The sequence below is a fragment of the Patella vulgata genome, chromosome 8 (genome assembly GCF_932274485.2).
Source record: "Patella vulgata chromosome 8, xgPatVulg1.2, whole genome shotgun sequence".
Taxonomy (NCBI): Eukaryota; Metazoa; Mollusca; class Gastropoda; family Patellidae; genus Patella; species Patella vulgata.
This window is the reverse complement of record NC_065886.2, coordinates 47,835,387-47,842,176: the sequence shown is the minus strand read 5'-3', so window position 1 is coordinate 47,842,176 and position 6,790 is coordinate 47,835,387. Positions and strand designations below refer to the sequence as shown.

The 6,790-nt window shown below is 37.1% G+C and overlaps 1 long non-coding RNA gene across 1 annotated transcript; it reads left to right on the top strand.

Annotated features, from left to right (window-relative positions):
• Positions 1–2,496: 2,496 nt before the first annotated feature.
• LOC130014153 (uncharacterized) lies at positions 2,497–4,381 on the top strand. The gene is made up of 2 exons (XR_008789171.1): positions 2,497–2,628; positions 3,447–4,381. It is a non-coding gene; the product is annotated as an uncharacterized LOC130014153 (long non-coding RNA).
• The last annotated feature ends 2,409 nt before the right edge of the window (positions 4,382–6,790 follow it).

The following is a 6,790-nucleotide window of genomic DNA, read 5'->3' as shown; positions in this document are numbered from 1 at the left end:
TTCAATGATGTCATTAATGTAGATTAAAAATAGAAGCGGACCGAGAACGGAGCCCTGTGGAACACCGGAAGTGACGAATGATGACTCCGAGGCGACATTGTCCATAACACACTGTGATCGACCAGCTATATAACTTTTAAACCAACTACACAATGTGCCTCAAACCCCGACAGCATCAAGCTTAAGACGGAGTCCAGCATGCCAAACTCTATGGAATGCTTTGCTGATGTCACAGTACACCGTTCTCGTATAATAACCCTTATCGGTTGCATTACAATAAAAATCATTTAAGTCTAGAAGTTGATAGATAGTCGAGTCTCCTTTCATAAAACCACTTTGGAATTTTGTAAGTGTGTTGTTGTCTAGAAGGAAGCTCAAGTTATGCTTATAAATACAACGTTCAAGATTTTTCTTATTATTGAGAGTAATAATATCGGGCGATAGGTGGAACATATATCCTTATTTCCTTAGCATGTTTCCAAATCAAAGGGAAGGTAGCACGCCTAAGGAAAGATTAAACAGAGTACATAATGGGTTAGAAATTCCTTTGGATATAGATTTTAATAATAATCCGCTAATATGATCAGGGCCAGAGGATTTAGCAGTATCGATAGAGTCAAGCATGTCTTTAACTTCATTCGGCTGTAGAATAATATTGGTTATACTGTTGGTATTTCAGTTAATAAATGGCAGTGGGTGATTAAGATCTTTAATAGAGTGGCCCACAGACTCAATTATCTGTACTATATAAACTGACCTGTTTTAACAGCATGTTGTCACGCGGATCAAAACTTCGTTTATGAGAAAAGTGCTCTCACGGGCTCGCTCGTGCACTGTAGGCAGCAAACAGTCGCCCAAAATAGACATTCACGTGACAATATTCACTCACTTATTTATCAATGAAGCCATGTAAAAAATTTATATTTACTCGTTGGACTTTTAAAAATAAGTAGTTACGAACTAGATTAAAATTTTGGCTAAAACTCGGCGATTTAATTTCTAAGTTAGTTGATTATAACCAATGACGTATATATTGTAACGGTTCTCAGTTCAGAGTCAATTAATGTAGTTTCGCCCTTTTTCTATCTTTTAAATCCACTCTCGTGGCAACATACCGACACTGCAAGACTGTGAAAGTTACTTTTATTTAACCGTAAAACTCTGTTGTTAGTGGGCGCTTTAGTTACTTTAGAAGTTACATTGTCGCTAGCTCTAAATACGCAGAAAAAATTTGAGACTGTGCCAGTATTTGTTGTTATAGGAGGTATGTCATGGTTCGATGAACCCGTAGTTTTTATAAATGAGTTGACTACCTGCCACCAGGACTTTGATCCAAGGTAATTGACATCGTTAATTTTATTATCTAAACTTTTTTGATATTCACTTTTACATTTCCGAATTAAAGATCTATATTGATTTCTTGTCTTACGAAATAGTATCCAGTGGTCTGCCAAATCTGACTACTTAGCTTTTTTGTCGATTTTATTTTTCAATTTTCTTAACTTCCTTATGCTATTATTCATCCACGGCATATCTCTTGGTCTAATGGTTACTAATTTATTTGGAATATATTTACATGACTCATCGACCGTATAGTGAGGAGTGTGTCCCAGTCAGTACTGTGGATTTCTTGTTGAAGTGCATCAGTATTCATTTTCCCATAATCCCGAATTAGTCGTTTAAAGGATCGTTTTTGTGGACTATGAAATGAAAGTTGACAGTACACAGGGCAGTGGTCGCTACAGAAGTTATTGAAGCATTCAGCTTTGGAGACATAATCGGGATTTCTCTTGAGATTATCCATGACAGCAAGAATTTTCATTAGATTATCCATCTTATCGGGAATTATCCATCACAGCAGAATAATTCGGCAGAATCGCCACCACAACAGAATTTTTCGTCAGAATACATGTAGCTATCACAGCAGAATTTTCTATAGATTGGTCCCAACAGCAGGATTATTCATCAGAGCATTATTCATCTTTAGATCATTGTTTAGAGCAGAACTTTTTGTCAAAATAGCCACCGCCGCAGAATTTGTTTATAGATTGAAACCCCAAAATTATGGCAGACGAAATTCTTTTAAGCTATTTGTCAATGATTTTGAATTTGTATCTTCTTTCGATTCGCGAAACTTTTATTTGTATCATAAACGTATAATACGTTTCTGTTTTCATTTGTTGTTTTATAATTATCCCACCGTTATATATATTTTAGTATGTCTGATATTACATATTAAATGTATTATTGGCAGTTAGTGTTGAATAGATGGTTCAAATGTGATTGAATTATATGATCAGATATCCCCTATTTAATTGGCCTAAGCTATTAAATTGTGAGCTTATTACTCAATTTTATTTTAACTTATCATTAGAAATATAAGTCTTTTGCATAAAAATAAATCTTGTCTGCCAAAAAGCTAATTATGATCAGTAATTTAGAGAGGTCACAGCCAACTTGAAAGAAAAATATAACACTAGAAAATGCTTTATTTTACAGGCACATACAGAATCGTTTCACAGTTTCAATTAATGTATACCAGTAAAAGACAAAAGTTACAGGTAATTTCGGATAATACAGACCTCCACCCACTGATCCCCTGCAAGTGTCTGAAAATTATGACCCATAGTAAGTAACATGTTGGCTTTTTAACAAGGAACTATATATCTAGTTGTTGGGATAGGACAAAAAGAAAACAGGGGTCCTGTGTACATGTCAGTGACCAACATGCACAAAAAGAATCCTAGAAAGATCGTATTTCGTTGACTGCTGTTCGCGCATTAACCAGCTTGGGTGGTCGAGTGGTATATGGTCGTCACTGAGTTGAGATGGGTGGTTTCAATCTATATATCTAATTGTTGGGATGGGATAAAAAGAAAACGTCAGTCACCAACATGCACAAAAAGAATCCTAGAAAGATGGGATTCGAAATAAGATGAGTGGGTTGACTGCTGTCCGCGCATTAACCGTCATTGAGTCAAATGACATGGTTTTGATTCCTCGTTTGTACATGACAAGGAGTAGACTCGCCTGTATAACCTGGTGGGCTTTCTCTGGGTACTCCCCCCCCCCCCCCCACACTGCTAAAGACCGAATTAAGGAAATTGAACCACATGTTAGTCTCGAAATGATTTGGTTTGTGTTGAGTGGACATGAAACACATTTTTACTCTATAACAGAAGGGTTACAGAAGAACTTTACTATTTTTCAGCCCAGTTCCACTATTTTTGAGTAACTCATTTTGAACTGACGAAAGTGTACATACAAAGGTCCAATATTATCACATATATCAGTGTTAATTATAAGACTGTATGTATTAGTCCCAAAAGATCCAGTTGATGTATTCATAGTTATATATGTAAAAATTATATCATAGTATATCTTCAACAGTACTATATTAATAGTAAGAATATAGTTTAATTAGTGTATATATTATCTATTTTCAGATGGTCAAGTTTCAGGCTACCGTATCAGTAGAATGTTGACAACAAATTCCACCAAAATTTAAAAAAAAATTAACTATTCTTAACAATGGACATTTTAGGTCTAAGACGGAGTTCTGTGATGTTTCTTTACCAACGTTGCCAATTTTTGCTGAAGTGTTCTTTGAATTCAGATCAAATAAAAGCTGCAGAAGCAGCTTCTCTGAAAGAACATTCACATGAAAAAATGTGAAATTGCTGCTTATAACGGATACTTATTGAGTGCAATTAATGATATAAGATTTGAAATTAAAGATCTACAGTTGTCTTCCTCCACAGAAGAACTTATATGTGTGGAAAAATACATTATTTATCAACACATCTTATCTTTATAGATTAACTAGACAATATATTAAGTCAAAAAAATTATTTAAATGTGCTGGAATATAACATAATTCTACTTCAGATTTGAATGATTTGATACTGTGCTATGTCCGACCTGAAAAAACCTGTGTCATCAGAGGAATTAATAGATACAATAAAAGATATACAAAGATGTGAATTAGAATTTGATGAGAGTGACGTTGGTGAAGCGAGTAGTGATAGTCCCTGGCATGGATGGAATAAGCCCGTAAACTTTTTCCCGATGCCATCGGACCTTGCCACGCCAGTTTTAAAATATATGGGTAAAAAATTGAAACAGAAACTTTGTCAGGTGCAGCATACAAAATCTTTTCTTTTTTTATCTTTGAGATATCTCGATCTTTCCAAAACATGATCTTTTTGGTGGCAAACAGCACATGTCTTAAAAGTAACATGAAAGTACATTATTTATTCATATGTGGATCTTTCAGTGTAAAATTAATAATTATCAGATTCATATATCACCATGTACATGTACAATAGTATAGGTTGTTATTAATTAAGTAAACTGTCCTATAGATCAACGGTCATTCCCACCAATGTTTATTGAATCATTTACCATTGGACAGTTGACAATAAACAGCTGACATTTGAGACATCACCAATTACTGAACCACTCACTAGTAAACCGTTGACAGCAATACTTAGCAACAGACTATTGACCAGGGGCGTACATAACGATTTTGTTTGGGGGGGTGTTTAGCCAAAATGCGACCGACTGATGTCCATACCCCTAGTACGAGTGACGCAGTCAGGAGCCGAGCACCACAGGTGCGAGTTTTGTGGGGGCCATGTGCAGTAGCGGATCTAGATAGGGGTGGGGGGGTCCAAATCTAGGGCGCCACCCCAGCCACAATCCCACCCCACAATGAATGTCAACAAAATACTGCAGGCTATAACATTAAGCGCCCCGGTAGAACATAGATGGTATTTTATAATTATATAATGTCATATATGATTGTGCCTATAACACTGAGCAATCTGAGAAAATTTTGAAAAATTGAGTCAATATCTTGGCATTTGAGGTCATTGCTGGGAGAAATTTTTGTGGACGAGAGGACCAGAAATGTGAGTCAATTAGACAAAATCTCAAGATCCGTCTCTGTCAATTCCGCCTGTTTTGCAAGAGCTGACAGAACTTTTGTATAGTCTGACGCCCCACGACCCACACACCAGTGCTAGTGGTACTACTAACATAACTAGGCAGTTCAGTATAACCGTGAATATGATAGTGCTGAGACAGTATAAGACAACAGGGGAGTGGAAGAATGATGTTATAATGAAATCGAGCGCCGCAGGCGCGAAAAAATTTCAGATGTGTAACCGAGCTTTAAATTTTTGGGACTGGGCCTGACAATTTTAGTCAATGTCATGGCAAATGGATCCAAATTCTCGTTAACGAGGGGATAAGAAATGGGACAGAATCTTGAGGCCTATTTGTCAATGTCGTCTGTTTTGTGAGAGTAGAACTAACAATTCTACTGTCTTTTGACCCACGACTCACTCACTAGTGGTACTACTAACTGGGCGATTCACTGTAACTGTGAATATGATAGTGATGAGATAGTATAAGACAGAGAAGGAGTTGAAGAATGATGGCATAATGGAATTGAGCGCCGATATGTAACTGAGCTTTTAATTTTTGAGGACTGGGCCTGAGGGCACTTTACCTCAATGGGGCGCTTACTTGGTCTCTGAAATGCCCTGGACTGTGGGGAGAGATTTTGCAGAATTCTGATGGTCAGAAAACACCCCATTAATTCATTTAGTCTGGAACCGACTGCGGTGAGCACTTTTTTTTTGAGACCGACTATTTTTTTGCCATTGGGTGAAAAACATTTTTTTCAAACATGATAAGTCGACAAGGTTATTTTATACTAAAGTTTTGCGTGAGTAGAGTGACGTGTGCTGTGAGCACTTATTTTGATACCGACTGCTCATATCTTACGACCGACTGCACTGATCTTGCGACCGACTAGTATTTGGGATCTATTCTGGCATTATTTGTTTACCTCCTTAATTCATTAAGACGGCAATGCATAATTTTGAGACCGACTGCAGTGACTGCTCTTATTTTGAGACCGACTATTTTTCTCCCTGGGGGAAATTTTGTTCTTAGACCTACATACTCACAACAGAATAATAGTGAAACACATCATTTTTTCAAACATGATAAGTTGACAAGGTTATTTTATACTAAAGTTTTGCGTGAGTAGCGTGACGTGTGCAGTGAGTACTTATTTTCATACCGACTGCTCTTATTTTGCGACCGACTGCACTGATTTTGCGACCGACTATTTTTTTTCCTGGGGGGTGTACCCCCCCCCCCACATTTACGCCCCTGGCAAAAGGTACAACTATTGTAGGTTATGTTCATAAAGTTTCATAAAGATACCATAAACGGTTTATGAGATATGCTTTGTAAACGAAATCTGGACGGACAGACCCCATAATACGTTCGAACGGGATAATAAAAGTTTTACCTTATTGTTTACAATGTTAAATCCAAAGCCCGTTTTTTACTTTTCTCTTCCCGAAATATATTGCAAGATTAAATGTTAACGATTGTTATTGTCAATATTATATACATGAAATAAACTTAAATGGGTTTTAATGTCCAATAGGTGCTAAAGAAAACCGATATATGCCATGCATTGAGCTACGAGGGAAATTTTGCCTGGACAGGGGCGCTATTGCCTACTCTTACATCGAATTCCAACTGTCAAGGGTTCTTAATGTGCATCCGAACGACTTTGCCATGCCCTGCGTCCTACACCACTGACAAGGGGGGATCACCCCGGAAGATCCATGTAAACTTTCTCAGCCAATGCAGCAGCCAACAGTTTACTGACTGAGACATTGTGGGCTCCCAATTATAGAAATGAAATGGGTATAACCAAAAACCTTGAAAAGTGACTTGTAGAAAATCGTCTATTTCTCTGCAA